Genomic DNA, 19,006 nt, shown 5'->3' with positions numbered 1-19,006 from the left:
TCATGCCTCCACCCTGAGTTGTTCTGAGCAAACAGGCCCCAGAGTGAAGCTCTGAGGCCAGAACAGCTACTGGGCAGCGGGCACAGGTAAAACAGGCAACAGCCAACTCCTTCATTTAGTATATTGTACAGACTTGGCAACAAGAGATGTGAGCTGACAAAAAACTATTGAATAAATAGGAGACTGAGAAGGACCCATGTTCCATTCACACTGAGCGTGGTGCCAGCTCACTGTTCCCACATCACTGCTTTTCTCGCTTCCCTGCTCACGAACCTCCAGTTCACCTTAAATCACCCCCCTCTGAGAGCCCAGCTGCTTTCTTAGACTCCCCAAAGCGTGCCCCACGTCCCTGCTGGCACCCTCTCCCGTGAGGGTCCCACAGCCTGGGCGCGTGGAAGGGAAGGGACGCTCTCCTCTGCACTCCTGGCCACTGGATGGGGCACAGCGGAGGGAGAAATGCAGGAGGGGCGCTCAGGGGCAGACACAGCCCATGTCACATCGGCTCCTGTAGAAATTAGAGGTGATTTAACGAGTTGGGGTGTCCAGCCCAATGTCACAGTCTGGGGGTGTTTCTCCCATGTCAACCCTCCAGGAGGGGGCTTCTGTTGTCCTGAAGTGGGTCAGGAGGGGCAGCCCCCTCAGAGAGGACAGTGCTGGGCGCCTCTTCCTCTCCTCGGCCTTGATTGGATTATTAGGAGATGATTGTCTGTGCAGCCAAGAGGAGCAGGGAGAGGCCCCCAAGTCAGCCGAGCCCACGGCCTATTCAAAGGACTATCAGGCACTTAAGCCTCAGAGGCGATGGGTATTGATTTCTCCTCCAGCCGACCTGCAGGACTTAGAGCCCTCCCTCCAGTGGGGATGAACGCGAGCCTATGGTGCGCAGTGTGGCTGACTGCTCCACAGACCTGCTGAACCCTGGGCTTGGGGCCTGTAGGGCCTGTCAGGGGCCATCCCCACAGATGGGGACAAGGCCAGGTGGGCACAAGGGCCATCAATGATTGCCAACATCCTGGTGGTTGGTACGACCCCATGGCTGATTGTCTTCCTGGCCCCAAGTAAGGGCTCCTGGGTCATCTCCTAGAGCTTGACTCCCACTCACCACCCTCCTCATTTTGGGGTTGGTTCAAGCTTTCTCTTTTCTCTGTAGCTCAGTCTTCTTGTTGGCCAAATGGGTAGAATGACCTCCATCCCCTGGATCATCTCAGAGAAGAGCAGAAGGAATCGCAAGATGAGCGGAGATGGCTTCATGGAGGAGGGAGCGATGCAGACACAGAGTGCGGAGCCCCCAGAGCCTGACCGCACACTGGGTTCAGAGCCATGTGGTGAGATCATGTCTAGTCATTCGTACAAACAGGCAGCCAAGTGGAGAAACTGGGACCCCCTGGCCTTTTCTGAATCTCAGTTCAGCGCTGTTTCCAATAAACCATGGCTATGCATCCAGCTTCGGGGCCAGAGTCTCTTTGATCACCCTGGTTCAGTGTGGACAGAGTGTCCCAATAAATACCAACCATAGTGGTAATAACTGTCTTAGCACACGTTCTTCAGAAAACAGCAAGGGAGAAAAGGTTCTTAGACTCAAACTTCTGGGAGTGCAATCCCAGGATGCAGGAGGGAGGGGAAGGGAGAATGAGGCAGGGAAGGAAGATACTAGTAGAAAGTGCAGCTCAGTTTTATGCAGCTGGCCACAGATTTGGGGCTCACAACTCCATCTCACGGTCCTCAGAGGTCCCGTGTGAGCCACTATAAGAGACTCTTGGGGTGGGACAAGTCAGGGTAACTTCGTAGGGCTACCTCTGTGGACACTCCAAGGGGGCACTGTGCAAACTCAGTGGCATTGCAGGAGCTATCACCGTGGTGACCCCATGAAACTCCATGCCTTCAGGACCCGGTGACAACATCAAGAAGTGAATGCAGGGAGGCTGGGACTAGGCAAACTGGGGAGCTCAGCCCCTTCTGAAGGACCACTGGCCACTCAGCTCCAGCCTCCTGTTGCTCTGGGAGTACAAGGGCCCACACTTGATAAGATTATCATTTTTTCAATGAGTGCCTGAAATTGGGACTTTCCCCCCCTCTGTTTTAACTTAATTTAATGTATCTGCCTTGACTGTGCACTGTTCAATGGCTTTTAGAATAGTCACAAAGCTGTACAAGCACCACCAGTATTTAATTCCACAACATTTTAATCACCCCTCAAAGAAGCTCATCCCCTGAGCAGTCATTTCCCATTTCTCTCTTCCCCCAGCCCCCGCCATCCGTGAGTCTTGTCTGTCTCAGTGTATATGCCTATCCTGAACATGTCACACAAATGAAATCATTCGTATGTGGCCCTTGTGACTTCCTTCTCTCGGCATAATATTTTCAAGGTTAATTTATGTTGTAGCACTTCACTCCTTTTTATGGTTGAATGTTGTATTGGATGGCTAGACCACATTTGTTTATTCATTCATCAATGGATGGGCCAGTACTAGGCTTCTGCATTCGAGTTTTTGAGACTTAAACTCCACTGACCCTCCCGCATGCACTTGAGGATGGTTTTAGAGCAGTGATGGCGAGCCTTCTGAGCTCGGAGTGTCAGCATTTTGGAAAACCCTAACTTAACTCTGGTGCCGTGTCACATATAGAAATTTTTTGATATTTGCAACCAGAGTAAAACAAAGACTTATATTTTTGATATTTATTTTATATATTTAAATGCCATTTAACAAAGAAAAATCAACCAAAAAAATGAGTTCGCGTGTCACCTCTGACATGCGTGTCATAGGTTCACCATCACTGTTTTAGAGCGTGGCTGTCCCTGGGTGCAGAATGAGACGGTGACAAGTATTCATCAACGTTGACAGAACTTCTCTGTGCTGAGATGAGATTGCTGAACGCATTGCTCGGTGATGCCAGAAAGTCATGGTCCCCTTTGCAGAGTGATTGTAGCAGAGTTCCATTGGTCCTCCAAGTGCCTGCCTGGGGCGGGGGGAAGGAGTGTGATGTACTCCTTATAGAAGAGGTGACTCCCAGGCACGGAAGCAGTTCATGTGACAAAAGGATGGAGTCTTGAGCTCTCAAAGTCAGGACTGGGGCTGTGATGTCAAGCACACCCATCACTGAAGATGGGCAGGAGGGGCTGCCTGCCTGGAGACCGTTTTCCTCTGGAAAGGGGACACTCCCCAGTCTTCCTGGAGCTTGTATCCACTTCAGAGGCACCGGCTGGTTCTCCTGGAGCCAGGCCTGGGTAAAGCCTGAGTCTTTGGAGGGTGGGGAGTGAGTGAGCGCACACTGAGAGCTGTGCTGGGCTCCTGAGCAAATTCCACATCGCTCTCTCGCGCCCTCTCACCTCTTCCTTACTCTCACCTCAGCACATTACCTCCAGCACATTGCCACAAAGGGATCCCTCTTGGAGAAGTGCTGGGGGGAGACCTGGTCCGCCTTCTCCTGCCTCCCAGCGTTCCTTCCCATAGAGTCCTCCTCTCACTCACAGCAGCCTGTCACCGACATCCAGGATCTCACAGAAGCAGGACTGCATGGAAGTCAAGAGGACAACCGTCTTATGCTCTGAGGGCTAAAGACAGTTTTCCTCCTGGTCCCACAACACATTGCAGCTCATAGATAAAGCTGACAAGTGTCAGAAGATGGACGGCCCCGTTGACAAGTGCGGAGCTCGGTGGGCAGCATCCATCAAGGCCAGCTTGTCTCTGGGGGCGTCACAGCCAAGTTGTCGGCTCGGCTTGCCGCTCTTCAGTTATCTCCCTGAGACAAATTCCCTAATATGGACTCTCCTGAGTCCCATTCCAGAACTTACCTCATCTCTAAAGCACACAGATCCGCTTAAGATGTTTTTACATTGGCCACCAGCATTCTGCTTTCACAGCAGCCACAACCAAGTATCACAGGTTTCCAAACCTGCATGAAAAGATCTGAGCTTAGAATGAAAAGAGCCAAATCATCACGCTCTCTGAAGCTGAGAGAGGCATTTAATTGGGACAATGGATGTAGGGACATAAAAGCACTTTCTCAGGCTTTTTTTTTTTATTCACTAGTAAGAACCATTGTAACTGCTCCATTGAAAAGGAACTAATTGATCAGTCGTATAGTCAGTCATTCATTTAAGCAGTTTTTAAACAACTACTCTGTGCAAAACACCGAGAGGTGTGATAACGTGTACAAAGGAATGTGCTACGAGGCAAATGAAGACGAGTTCCTTTCATGCACTGAGGATTCTGCTACTCTAAGACTCAGGGACGAGCAAAACGCAGATCAGGTCACTGCAGGGGTGACTGAGTGAAGCAGTGCGTCCGCCAAGTCAGTGCTGCCATCTAATTTAGTCAAGGCTTGTGCTGCCTAGGAGATGAGTTAGCGCTGGACACAGGCAACAGTGGGAAACGCCTTCATTTCCTGCAGGTTACTGGCGGGCGGAGAACGCTGCTGCTCAAGGACACTGAGGGCCGCGCTGCCTGTGAGAACCGTGGCGATGGGCCCTGCCCTGGAGTCAGACCCGCTCACTCCGAATGTGTGCAGGCCACTGACACGCTCTGTGCCTCAGTTTCCCCATCTCTGATGACCGAGCACTTGTGCCTCATTCGTGTGAATGAGACAGTGCGTGTAAACAGCTGTTAAGAGCTGTGTGTGGAGCTCAGAGGGTGGGGCAGGTGGAGGCTGTCAGTGCTGCAGGGTGTCGGAGGTGTGGGTTTGCCCTGGACCCGTTGATAACTGTCAGGGGCTGCAGCCAGCGAGCTGTCCTGAGTAGATAAGGACCGTCCTCGTCAGGGACGTGGCATTGCCTGCAGACGTGGAACCGAGCTGTGAGCCTCCTGGTCTGGCAGCAGCTTCAAAGCCAACAGCCCAAACGTGTGGCTGCAGTGCCTGTCCTCCCTGTGCCCTCGCCGCACAGTGTGTGGCGACTCCAGATGCAGAGTCGGGCCAAGGGGTGGCCCTTCCAGCTGTCACCGTCTGTGTGTGAAGGCGACAAACAGATACGAAAAGTGAAAGAAATGTTAAAACACAAGTGAACGCTGTGGCAGGAAATCCTAGTGAGTCAGGCTCAGAAAAGGCAGAGCTCTCAAGCAGGGACAGTCCACCTGCCCCTAAAAGGAGACATGGGGCAATGTCTAGTGACTTTATTGGTTGTCACAACTGGGGAGGATGCTACTGGTATCTGCTGGGTGGAGACCACAGATGAATGACTTTTTAACAAATGCCTTTTCCTTTTAGAAGGAGCTGTGTGACCTCAGACTAGTTACATAACCTCTCTGAGCTTCACTTCCCACTCCTGTCTAATGGGAATAGTGAATGACAGTGATGTTCTATGGGGCTGTCAGCCTGAACCATGAAATAACACAGAGCAGTCTTTGGGGAAGCACTTATGGGTAAGCAGTTCCTGTCTCTTCTCTCTCGACTCCTAAGAGGCAGGAAGAGAGCTTTTCTCCTCCACTCCCCACCTCTGCTCACACAGAGGAACCACGGCAGTGACGCTGGTGGTGATTTAATAGCAAACTCCGCAATAAGAACCGTCATCGGGCGGGGACACAGCTGGAGGATCTCCAGCGAAGGTGTCAGGGTGAACCGGGAAGCAGAGGGATGTGTGGCCCAGAGGGGACAGACCTCCCTGCTGTTTCCTTGTCCCTGGGAGAGGCCAACGCCAGGTCTGACAAATGCAGAGTGAAAAGGACTGGAAAGGAGAGAATGAACTGACATGATGTCCACACAGACGTTCTCAGCATTAGTGGGACTTGATGAGCCTTGACGATCTGATTAGAGAAAAAGGAAACAAACAAATAAAAACTGGGCACGTGCACGGAGTTGGAGCTTCACTGAGCGTGGACCGGAGGATCCTGGTGCTGCCCCTGGGAACATGTGCCAACGTGACATGGTGGGCAGGGACCCACCATCCAGTATGAAGGACCAAGATAGGTTGCCTCCCTGGAGCTGAGAGCAAGGAGCTTTGGGTGCTGTTTCGGGCTGCAGAGGGTCCAGTCATGAGGGTTTGCGTCCGTTCGCTACTGTCACAGGTCTCCCCATCTTCCTGGTTCAGAATCCTGAGAAATAAACCCAGGGGTCTCAGAGTGGACGGGGAAACCTCAGCTCTGTTAGCCTGAGGCTGGTTTGGAGATGGTGACTTGACCTTGGGCCACATGTGACCTCCCTGGACAGAATTCTCTCTGCAAAACCAGACAGAGGGGGATTTCAGAGTTAACTGGCGAGTCCCTGGGCCTGGCTTTGAGCTCTGTTCAACTGCAGAAAGGGAACGTTATTGTCTCCCACCCTCAAATCTTCGAGTGGAGAACAAAATGAAATCAGGCCTTTCATTCTCCCAGCCAGCTCACTGCTCACCCACCCACCAGCACATACGTGTGAAATCCGTCTCCCAGCACACAAGGCACTAACGGGTAAGTGTGAGCAGATGACTGGAAGCCACATGTGTCCCCAGTGAGTGAGGAACCCACGTGTGGAACAGCTGCTGAAGGGGAAGTAGGGATGGGACCCGCACCCACTGCAGGAGCAAATGAATTGAACGAAAAGAACCGCACTGCAGACGACATCAAAGCCTCTCCAGGACAGACGGCACGGCACGGAGGTGACCCAAGTGCTAAAGGGCTGTTGAATCGCTCTGTGAAAATGAAATTGCTGAGGCAGAATGACAACTAATTTCATGATAAGGAGGTGGAGCGTCACAGATTTCATCTTTGCTCGGAGCTCTTCCTGAGCACTGTTTCAGGGTCCCAGGAGCGTTTCCCGGCCTGGGAAAGAGTCAGGATTTACCCACAAGGGTGAGCAGGGCTGTAGCACATGGCGGGTCTCAAAGGTGGATTCCAGCCCAGGTCAGTGGCTCCACGGGAACCTGTGCGGGCTCACAACAGAAGTGTGGGAACGCTGGTCGGGTGGGCTAACAGGCGGCGTCAGCAGGAGAAATAAACAAATAGCTGTGAATCCTTTTTGTCACTTTTGCTGGTCTCCACCAGCTCCTGCTGGTTTATGGTTTTGACATTCCGGGCACTAGAGCTAAGGGCTGGCCTCTCTGGCTGGGGTTCCAGGCGCAGATGCGGCACCTTGGCTGGGGCAGAGACGGCCCCGGGCTGCTCTCCGACCCATCAGCCTGCAGCTGGCAGGGAGAGGCTATTCTGAAGCCCAGTGACAGTCACACTTGGTTGTAAATCTCTGCAGTTTTGGAAGGAATTCCTAGGTGAACTTCAGACCCATGTTGTGACTTTGGTTTCAACATAGTGATGGACACACTTTGGCCAATTAGTTGTCTCAGTGGAATCTGTGGTCACCGTTTCCCATGGACATCATCTCAGGTATCAACGCTGAAACACAGACAATGACACGTCCCCAAGTGACAACATGTGGCCCATTTTAATAGCAGCTCATGAGCCCCAGATGATGTTTATTGCAATTTGCTGGTGAGACCATTAAAGAGAGGCCGAGTCTATTCTGGGCCATCACTGATTTTAGTTTTTAACAACTCAGAGGAGGCAAAGAGCCATCCTCAGAGTAGCACTGAGTCAGTGAGGAATTGACCTGAAACGGGCCCTGAGTCCATGTTTATCCCCACATAACCAAGGCGGTAAGTTATATGTCAGCTAGTTATACCTGGTGCAGTTACTTGAGGATGTGATTGACCAGTTAAGGCTGCATCTCAGGCATTTACAACAGGCCTGCAGGCACAGGTGGCCCAAACCTTAGGAGCACAGCATTGGTTTTGCCCCCAATGTTTGGAGACATTTTTGGTTGTCACACTGGGGAGATGCTACTGGCATCTCATAGGTAGGGGTCAGGGATGCTGCTAAACATCCCAGGATTCACAGAAAGACCACACAACAAAGACTGGAATGCCAGCAGAGCCTGGAGAAGCCCTGACTCAGAGCCACAGCTGACATGCATTCTGCCGTCTGTGTATAAATCAATTCTCCTGTTTGTTCCTGGCTTCTTTTTATTGTAATTTTCTCCTTCCCTCTTTTATTTTTCTGTTTCTGGAGAAATGGTGAGAAATAAAATAGGCCACAACTTGCTGAAATTTGTGTTTTCCTCACTTAAAAAGAAGCAATTTGAAAGTGACTCATGGAAAGCAGAAAATTAATGAAAAAAGATATGAGTTGTCAGAAAGTTGGTCATCCCCAGAGAAGAGCAAAGGAAAGTCTCCAGAGGAAGTGGGTAAGTCACATGAGAGTCTTCCAGGCAGAGAGGAGCTGGGGGTTGGGGGGCCGGGGAAACCAGGCCCACTTGAGCTTATCAACGTGCAGGTCGCAGGTCAAGCCTCCTTAGCAGGGCCTGAAATCAATGCTGTGAGTATTGATAGCATTTTAAAATGTGACATAACAGAACTGAGTAGAAAATATCAAACAGTGTCAATTATAGTGAATATCATTTTGTGAAATTTTATTATTTTTTCTTTTTTTTAAATTAAATCTTTATTGTTCAGATTATTACATTTGTTCCTCTTTTTTCCCCCCCCCATAACTCCCCTCCTCCCAGTTCCCGCCCCACCCTCCGCCCTCACTCCCCACTCACTGTCCTCTTCCATAGGTGCACGATTTTTGTCCAGTCTCTTTCCGCATCTCCCACACCCCTTTCCCCCCCAAGAATAGTCAGTCCATTCCCTTTCTATGTCCCTGATTCTATTATGATCACCAGATTATTTATTCATTTGATTCTTAGATTCACTTGTTGATAGATGCATATTTGTTGTTCATAATTTGTATCTTTACCTTTTTTTTTCTTCTTCCTCTTCTTAAAGGATACCTTTCAGCATTTCATATAATACTGGTTTGGTGGTGATGAACTCCTTTAGCTTTTCCTTATCTGTGAAGCTCTTTATCTGACCTTCCGTTCTGAATGATAGCTTTGCTGGATAAAGTAATCTTGGTTGTAGGTTCTTGGTATTCATCACTTTGAATATTTCTTGCCATTCCCTTCTGGCCTGCAAAGTTTCTGTTGAGAAATCAGCTGACAGTCGTATGGGTATTCCCTTGTAGGTAACTGGGTTTCTTTCTCTTGCTGCTTTTAAGATTCTCTCTTTGTCTTTTGCTCTTGGCATTTTAATTATGATGTGTCTTGGTGTGGTCCTCTTTGGATTCCTTTTGTTTGGGGTTCTCTGCGCTTCCTGGACCTGTAGGTCTATTTCTTTCACCAGGTGGGGGAAGTTTTCTGTCATTATTTCTTTAAATAGGTTTTCCATAGCTTGCTCTCTCTCATCTTCTGGCACCCCTATAATTCTGATGTTGGTGCGCTTGAAGCTGTCCCAGAGGCTCCTTACACTATCTTCGTATTTTCAGATTCTTTTTTCATTTTGCTTTTCCAGTTGGGTGTTTTTTGCTTCTTCGCATTTCGAATCTTTGACTTGATTCTTGCGCTCCTCTGGTCTGCTGTTGGGTGTCTGTATAATATTCTTTATTTCAGTCAGTGTATGCTTAATTTCTAGTTGGTTCTTTATCACAACATCGAGGGTCTCATTAGATTTCTTGAGGATCTCACTACATTTATCGGCGGTCTCACCAGTCTTTTTGAGGGCCTTACTAAGTTTATCGGCAGCTTCTAGACAGTTCTTAAGAGACCTTAAAAGTGTGGTTCTGAACTCAATATCCTCCATTGACAGTTTTGTCCTGTTTCTTTGTCTCCGCATTTTTTATGCTTTCTTGGTGCACCCCCTAGTGGGCTTTGTGCACAGTCTTGTTGCCTTTAAGCCTTGATTGATGTCGGCAATACCGGGGGTGATTTGACCTCCAGGCTAACTGGCTATGAGAGTCCGCTGTGTCTGCAGTGGGAGGGCTTCTGTGCTGGATCTCTAGGGCGGTGCTAATCTAGCCTTTGCCTGAGGGTATCCGGCAAATGGTTCTGTGCATGGCTTGGGCGGGGCAGGTCCCCGGGGATCTACAGGGCAGGCGGAACAAGCAGTTATGGCTGCTCTCAGTTCCTTCCCCAGGGGCTCTGCCTCACAGAGTCCCAGCAACGGCTGCAAACCTCGGAGAGAAAGCTGCCTTCGAGTTCTGACCGAAGCCAGACAGTCCCGCTTCTCCCGTTTGAGTCTTGGCCCCCAGAGACTCGCCTGGATCTGGAGCTCAGAGTCTGAAACTCCCTCCCAATTGAAAACAACAACCGCGCCCTCCACCGCCAGCCCACTCCGCACCTGAGTATTTCACTTCAGCACTGCGCCTCCTCTGAGTCTGGGTATGATATTCTCTTTCCTCCTAGTTGTAGAATTTTCACTCAGCCAGCCTTCCTGTGGTTCTGGATGATGTCCGTTCTGTCCTTTAGTTATATCTCTGAAGTGGTTGTTCGAGGCAGCGATCTCCGGCGTTAACCTATGCCGCCATCTTGGTTTCTCCTCATTTTGTGAAATTTTAGTTTCATATATTATACGTGTGTGTTCATATATTATACGTGTGTGTTCATATATTATACATGTGTGTTCATATATTATACATGTGTGTTGTGTGTGTCCATATATTATGTGTGTGTGCGTGCACCAGGCCTGTGGCAAAATATATTTTTAACAATGAGGTGTAGTCAAAACAGCTTGAAAAACTCTGGAGTGGATGAAATGATAGAGGATTTAGAGAGAACCAAGTATCTGTAAGCAATTTTGCAAGTAGGAGAACAAGGAAATTACTAACTCTGGGGAAAACAACATACATAAGAGAGACATTGCAACCAGAATTACAGTTACCTGGTCACATGACATAAGCTCTGATCGATGTGATTAAAACAGTGACTTCTTCATAGAGGGTCGTGGGAGGGAGGCATGGGGCAGCTGGGGTAGTAGAACTCACCCCTCATCTAGAGGGCAGACATTGGAGCTGTAACAGTACAACCTGGAGGCTCCATGAAAGCTCACTCTTACAAGGTTTGAAAGAAACTTGCAAAAACAACTGCAGGAGCAGTCGTGGGTGTCTCCGGGAAGCGGTGAGCGGGGACAGGTTCACCAGTATTGGATTGCATGACCAACTATCTCTTTATTGAAAAGGGACTCAAATGCCTGGAAGCAGGACCAGCGAGGGTGTGGTGGAGTTCGCTGGCCCCGTGGCTTTGGTTCCAGCGCTTACAGCTGCACGACTTTGAACAAGTCCGTTCCCAGCTTTTGGCTCCCACAGACCAATCTCTAAAACAAAGACGTCAGGCCGCGAAACGAGCACCATGCCTGGCACAGGGTAGGGATCAGGAGACACGGGTAGGGGAACCGGCAGGCAGCCTTCGCTCCCCAAGGCGGGTGATTCCCCATAGCCATGACACATAGCATCACTGCTCCCTACACCCCACAGTAGGGTCAGAAAGGATGCTCTCCTGAGGGCTACTTTTCTCAATTTGCAAATGCATGCCCCTGCTGGTACTCCAGGCATTTTCAGGAGTCCCTCAGAATCCATCATCTCCTCTGTCAGGCAATATTAGAAATCCCAGCTTTTTGCTGAGCACACAGTTACCCTCTTGGGAAAGGTGACTTGAAGGACCTCAAAGCAGCAAAACCAGCAGGGTCAGGGGTCAGAGGCACAGACTTCCTCTCGGGATAGCGCAAGGAAACTGAGGCCTCACAGCGCCGGCACCACCCCTGATGCATGGGGACTCAGCACAAAGCCCCCCGACGCCCGATCTGAGCTCCTCCACGCATGTCCCTGACACAGACTGAACCTGCCCCCACAGCGGGCACTTTATCTGCTGCATTAAGTAGTTCCTATCTCAGAGCCGCTCTGCTGTACGGTGGCCTGACCGTGACCTCCGAGGGTCGCTTTCTACATTTGCTCACTAGGGCCTGTGTCCCAGACCCTGCAATTAGGCCCCGGTCTCCCCCCTGCCTCCCCACTGCCTCCCCCGGGAGGCTTCGCACAGAAGGTTTCATTGTTCCCTGGCATCTGACTCAGATGCGCCCTGGCCTTCTGTTTCCGCAAACACCCCTCCCTCGCCTGCCTTGGGTCAGGGGTCACCCCGAGCATCTACTGCATCTGGAGTGGGGGGCCCGAGCAATCCCGGGTTCCTGTGTGACACCACCTTGCCAACAGGAAGCCTGGGCTCCGTGGAATCCAGGGTCCAGAATGGACCAGATGCAGCGTAGCTGGTGACAGTGTTGCATCAACATCTCAAAACAGTGGGGAAGATGAAACATCCTTCTATATAAAACTGTGCTCTCTTTCCCCAAGCCCACGGGGACACGGGGGTCTTTATTGATTGTGTCTCACACTCTGGGGAGCGAAGCAAAAATTCCCAAGAGTCAGTGAGGTCAACCTTCACTTTGTCTCCATATAAATCCTCAAATCTGTGCTCGCCAGACTGTGCGTTGCAGCCAGCTACCCTGTGACCTCGGCATGCTCCTTCACTGTGTTCCTTCACCTGAAAAGCAGGGACAGTGATTGGACCGGCCTCGAGGGCTTGTCAGAACCAAAGAGCCAGGCACAAAACCTGTGTGCGTGGAGGCCAAGTGTGAGCCGTGATGACCCTGATATAGGACTCGAGGGAAAGTTGATCGCTGGAGTCTAGTCAGAGGGGGAAATGCAAGGCTACCGAGCTTAACATATAGCTGAGAAACGGTGGAGAGCGGGCACACAGTCACGCCTGCTGCCTGCCTCGCCCCCTGTTCTTGGCCCCCACAGGACACTCCCCAAAGCCAACCTGCTGAGTGGCCAAACCACCACCAAGGCAGCCCCCTCACACACACTGACCCCCTGAGCGGCCAGTTTGCTTAAAACAGTGAACAGACGCCTGCAGCGGGGTCTGGAAGGTCCAGGAATGTGACTGTGGTCAGAGGCCCTGAGCGGGACCTCCGTGAGGCCAAGGACATCAGGAGCCCCATTGTGACGGGCAGGACCCGGCTTCCGGTTTGTGCAAAATAAACATGTCTTAGCTTTTCAGTGAGTGAGGAGGAGCCTCAGGCTTCTCTGTGGACAGGCAGAGCTTCTACTGTGAGAAGGGAAGGCCCCACCCCGTGTCCCGTCATGCGGACACCCAACCTGGAGGTGGTTTCATTCTCTCAAAGGGCCCGGGACTCCTGACTCTCCAACAACTGAATTTTTGTCATTTTCTGAGAATCTGTTGGTTAAACCAGGCGGCTTTCCAGCGTGATGGGGCCGACGCTGACTTATGAGGACAGGTCCAGAGAGGACAGGTCTGAATGCTCCCTGCAGGGTCAGCTGGAACCTGGGAACCACGGCCCTGGGGCCCAAACTGAATTTGTTTAAAGAGGCTGGTGTCCTCAGCGTGTGGGGTGAGCTGCCTGTGGGAGGGAAGGAAAGTGGGTTCACAGGGCCCTGGGAAGCCCTCCCTGGTGCCTAGGGGCAGAGGCACCAGCAGCCCTGCCTTTCCCTGGGGCTGGCTAAAGCCCCTCCTTAAAGTCCCACCCAGGGAGTCCAGCAGCCCCAGTCTGGCCCCAGGCCCGGTGAGCCTGGAGTCCTGCAGCCCCAGCCCTCACTGCTGGAGCCTCGTCCACAGCCCCTTCAGTTCAGCTGTGTCCAGTCTCGGGCTCCTCCTCTCCTGACCCTGCGCTGCGGCGGTGGCCATGGCTCCCCTTGTCTTCCAGCAGCTCACGCACCAGGAGCTGCCCCGAGACCCCCTGCGATGGCACATGTGACATTAATGGATGGAATTAGCAGCCTCAGCAACACTAACGCCTTTCCGCGTGGAGGCTGTGACGTGTTTGGGAAAAGGGATCATTAGATGTGTGCAAACATTCCAGGCTGTGGAAGGGCCTCAGGCTCTGACAAATGATAAATGAGACAATTAGATGCTTGGGAAAATGTAAATATCATCTTTTGTGAGTCCTACTTGGCAGGGAAAACAAAATGTTTCCCCAGAGCAATGGGGCCTTCCTTCTATTCTTCCCCCATGAAATGCCTGGACAGTTTTACATACTTTCACGTGTCTTGATTTGTCTTCCATTTTCCTACCAACACCTTTGCAGCGTGTGGGAGGAACCACTGTAGTTTCAGCCGCATTTCCTCTAATTCAGTTTCTCAGCCTTCATTTTATTTCCACCCCCCAAGGAACCATTTTAGACATTTTTTTCCTTCATTGAAATTTTAATACCACAGACACACGGTACAGTGGATTAGGTACTGTATGCACATCTGTGTTTTCACATAAAGAGGGTGGAATTTTTGTCCTCCCTAGAACCAGCTTTCACCCTTTGGGCTGCAGTATGGCCTTGTTGAGAATACATGCTTCATTCACTCATTCGTTCACTCACACATGCCACAAGGGTACACGCACCTGGTGCACTCTGAGCACTGGGACGCCGCCATGAGCAGAGCAGAGGGAGCTGGCATTGTGGTGGGGACCATAAAGAATGAGGGACCCAAGGGTGAATGTGCACAACATTTGATGCAGATGGATGCAGTGGAGACCAATGAAGCGGAGTGGTGGGAGAGGGGGTGCCAGGGGCAGGGTTTCAGGTTGACCAGGTGGCCGGGGAAGGCTTGGCTGATGAAAGCTTGGTTGTTAATTGTGCAGGTGGGTCAGGAGCTGTATATGATCCAGTTTATGGAAACAATTCAGCCTTTCAGTAACCTAGAACACAGGTCAGTGAATCATGAAAAGTCCTTTTTGCCGGTCAGTTTTATTTTATAAACAGTGCATGTGTTACCACTTAGGCAAATCAGCTCCTCCAGACATTCGTGTTTTCATAAAAAGAGAGATGTGTTTTAACTCTGACAGTGATGATGTTGTCTCACCTGAAGCAATAGTAACATTTCAGGCATTTAGAGAACGAAGAGGGAGTAAGCAAAGAGAAACAACAAAAATTGTGGGATTTTCACAAAGATGGTCATAGAGTAACTAGGAATTCCGCCTAGAGCTTACCTGTTGTTTTTTTTTGTCACGGAGAATTGGGTCCTAAAACTAGTTTGATGAGTTGGAACCACCACATAAACAATTAGCATAAAGTAGCTTAGAAAATACCACAATGCCTGACGTGGAACAAGTCTATGTATTACATTGTAGAAATTTTATTTCAATTTGCACGTGAGCCTGTGTGTGCATGTATGCATACTGAGATCTATGGTAAAATGTATTTCTTTCTTTTTTCTAAGTTTTTTGTTTTTTAAATATATTTTATTGATTTTTTACAGAGAGGAAGGGAGAGGGATAGAGAGTTAGAAACATCAATGAGAGAGAAGCATCGATCAGCTGCCTCCTGCACACTCCCTACTGGGGATGTGCCTGCAACCAAGGTACATGCCCTTGACCGGAATCGAACCTGGGACCCTTGAGTCCGCAGGCCGACACTCTATCCACCGAGCCAAACCAGTTAGGGCTAAAATGTATTTCTTTATTGGGTGTCATTTTACAAACATTTGAAAGGTGCTGGACCTAAAGACCTCGATGGTCCCATGGCCGAACTGTGTTACCCTTTTCTGTTAGGGGGGATGCACTGTAGCCGTATCAACTCAGCACTGGCCCTTTTCAACACTAAAGAAGCATTGAGCTAAATTACTCCATTCCAGAAATTTCTCACAATCTAAAAAGCAACAAAGGTTAAGAGCAGATTCCTCCCAAGCAGGGCCTTTTTCCATAGTGTTTTTTAAGGGATTGTGTTGATGCTATGGTTAAGACTATAATGAAAAACTTTAGCAGAAACAGTGGGAAAGGTAGGGGTGAAATATCAGTGGTGGGAAGGTGAGATACCTGGGGGAGAGCCTTCACCAGCCTATAGCAAACTCTGTCCCTGCCATGTCCCATCTCCTAAACTGACCCCCATCTCTAGCCAGGCCACACCTCCAGTCTAGCCCTGGGCCACCACCACCCTGCTGGCCCCTCCTCCAGCCTGGCCCCGCCCCTGTCATGACCAGACTAATAGTATGGCACTGTCTCCAGCCTGGTTACATCCCTGTCCTGGTCACACTCCCTAAACACTGGCCACACTCTGACCTGGCACACATATGTTAAGTTATGGCAGAACCTGCCAAACAGTTTTCCAAAGCAGAGAGCATTTCAACCTTTGCTCTCTAAGCAAGTGAAACCAGTCCAGGCTTGTGTTTCTGCATTTCCACCACAGTCACCTCCTGCTCACTTTCTCCTGTGGTTGGGACAGGCGGGCTCATTCATGGACTCACAGAGGACTGCTGAGACCTGCTCTGCGCAGAGATCCAGGTCCGAGCTCACAGCAGGGAAAGAAGGGGAAAAGGCCCCCTACTCTGAGATGACTGACTCCCTGGTGGCCTGCCTCAGGGATTCCAGGGACAACAGCAATTCTTCTCTGTGTGCGCTTGTGGCTGTGGTATCTGACCTGGGCTCTAATTCACATCTCACCTGGGAGAGGCAGGGCAGCTAGTTAAGCGACTCCCCTGGAGCAGAGCTGATGTGGAGCGAGGCAGTGGTGCTCAGGAGCAAACACTGGCTGTGCCGGTTCCATAGCGATCCAGGAAAGGTTCTCACACACGCAGTCACTTCCTAAAGCAATTGCTTTCAGCTGGTTCCTCAGAGTCCCAACCTCCAGGCTGTACTGAACTGAACCTCCGCCCCTTCCCAGGTGGCTCAGGGCTTCACCTTCCAGGTGGAGGGGATGAACATGGGACACCACAAGGCCCAGACTGACATATCCAGGGGGTGGGGCACCCGCAGGGCCACTGACCAGGGAATTCAACAGCAATGACATGAAAAGGACGATGAAGGGAGTGGATCGCACTCCACAAGAGACTCTAGAGACTGACCCACGGAAGGCCAGTGGCCCCTGTTTGCATCTAATTCTGGAAAAGCAATGAGCAAAAGTCACTGTGAGACAATGGGGCCATCTGACCATTCGAGTGGTGAGGGTACTGCAGCTCTGCTAGCCAACATCCATTTGCTTTACAACATGTTGGCAGAAAGGGGGGCGAGCTGCAGAGAGTGGGGCAAATCCTCATAGTTATTGAATCTGAGTGATGGGTTTATAGTGGTTCATTATATTCTACTAGAGACCTGGTGCACAAATGCATGCATGGGTGGGGTCCAGCTGGCCTGCCCTGATCCGGCCAATCAGGCTGCACCAGTCTGGGGGAGGGGCCGAGGCTGGTTGGCCGGCCAGCCCCGCACCCTGGTCGAACTCCCGGCTATTATATAGGATGGTTGAACATCCATAATAATTGTTCAGTTGTGCTCAGCTTATTGTTTCAGGGTGCTGTTTACTTGAGAAGTACTGCAGAATATTGCAAATCACCGACCCGTCCTTCTGGCTCATCCCCATATTAATCGGGCATGAACAGGGCACTTCACATGGGCACCAGCCCTCAACTGTAGACATTCCCACTTCTGCTGCTGACGGGTCTCTCTGAAGCCTTCAGCCAGGGTCCGGATGCCGGGCAAGGAATTTTATTTCACTCCAACTGAAGCTACCAGCTTGCTCATTACAGAAGTGGACCCACTGATGGCAATTTTATGCAGAGCTGAGCACACAGCCTGTACCTGTCACCTGCTCTTTAGTGAAGATCCAGGGGTATTTTCAAGCAGAAATAATGGGCCACCGTGGCTTTTTAAAGAGCTCTGATTTATCTCTGGGACCACGTCCAGGCTGGAGCTGTTGGAGACCATCCCAGGCGTCCTGGCCAGTGAGATTTTGTGCAGCTTATGTGCAGATGGAGGACAGCGGAGGCCTCGCCTGCGGAGGTGACTGGTGTTAGGGTGACCTGTGCACCCCAAGGAGGTGGGTATTTGGAAAGTTTCTGTTGGATTTGGACCACATGACGGTTCACTGGAGTAACTCAGCGTCCAGGAGGAATATTTGCAGGCGGGATCATGTGGTTTGTCGCCTTCATTACTCAAAAGCAGGAATCTGTGTTTGTGAAGATGTGAATTATGTCTCTTTGATTGAAAACAGCTCCACGTGTCCTCTGCACAGATACACACATCTGTTTAGCCAGTTCATGTGGACTGACAGACACCACCCTCTCTCTATCCAGGACATGCACTTCTTTCTCACTAACAGGACCTGAATATCACTGGCTCCCTAAACCTTGTCCAGCTTCCTGAGCCTGTGCCCGTGTAACACCGTTATAGCCATAGGATGGAAGCAGATGGCTGCTGGGGATTCTGGGAAAGTGCTGTTCTCTTATTAGCCTCTTCCTCCTCCTCCTCCTCCTCCTCCTCCTCCTCCTCCTCCTCCTCCTCCTCCTCCCCCTCCTCCTCCTCCCTGGCAGGGGACAGATACGGGCTGGGGAACAGCATCTGCAGCTGCAGGGCACCGTGAGAGCCTAGGCCCAGCCTACGATGGAGGTAGAGGGGCAGAAGGAGCCAGCCTGCCCCTTGGTGACATTACGTAGCCTATTATTGCCCTTGGCCTGAGCCACCTGAGTCAGGTCTCTGTCCCTGGTCACTGAGAGAATCCCTCATGAGAAGGTTTAGTTTGGGGGCAGAAAGTTCCCTTGGGAAACCTCAACCTGCCCAGAAACCAAGAGAACATTCACACCTGCTGAGGTTTTCCCTCGTGGTCCTCCTGTGTGGGCCTCGCCCGCCAACATGGGGGTCGTTTTCTTTGGCTGAATTCAGTGACCTGTCAGGAACCCTTATGGGGTCAGCTGTGCTCACTTCCTGCCAGGAGAACACGCTGGTCTCTCTTAAAACCGAAATGACATGATTACACCCTGTGTGTGCAGCAGTGGGACGTTCTTACTGCGGGGGACTCGCAGCACCTTCGTTTGAGGTTTTGTTCAAAGAAAACAAACCTGCCTGGAAGGCAAGCTCTGCTGTGACAGCTGCTCCAAGGCCCTTTCCTGCATCATAGCATCCAGGCCCTCCAGCAGGGCTCTGCCCCTGCCCCAGAGGCCACTGTGCTCCCCCCAAAGGCCCTGGCCTCCTGCGACTTCATTTTGGGCATCCAACAGGCAGCAACGAGGGTGCAGAGCTCCAGGAAGCAGGGATCTCGGGTGTCTCTTTGCTGAACTGAAGCCCACTGCCTCTTGACGGAGTGAAATGCCCTGAGCACCCAGAGAATGTCCACTCCTGGAGGCTCCAATGGGAGAGATACTGATGCCTCCAACATAAACTCGAGGAACTACCCCCAAAACTGCAAGTGTCGGGTCCGGGCAAGGCTGGTTAGAGAGCTCATTCCCAGCAGCTCTTGTGCTTCTGT

Source organism: Myotis daubentonii, chromosome 8 (genome assembly GCF_963259705.1).
Source record: "Myotis daubentonii chromosome 8, mMyoDau2.1, whole genome shotgun sequence".
NCBI lineage: Eukaryota > Metazoa > Chordata > Mammalia > Chiroptera > Vespertilionidae > Myotis > Myotis daubentonii.
Note: the sequence above shows the minus strand (reverse complement) of the source record.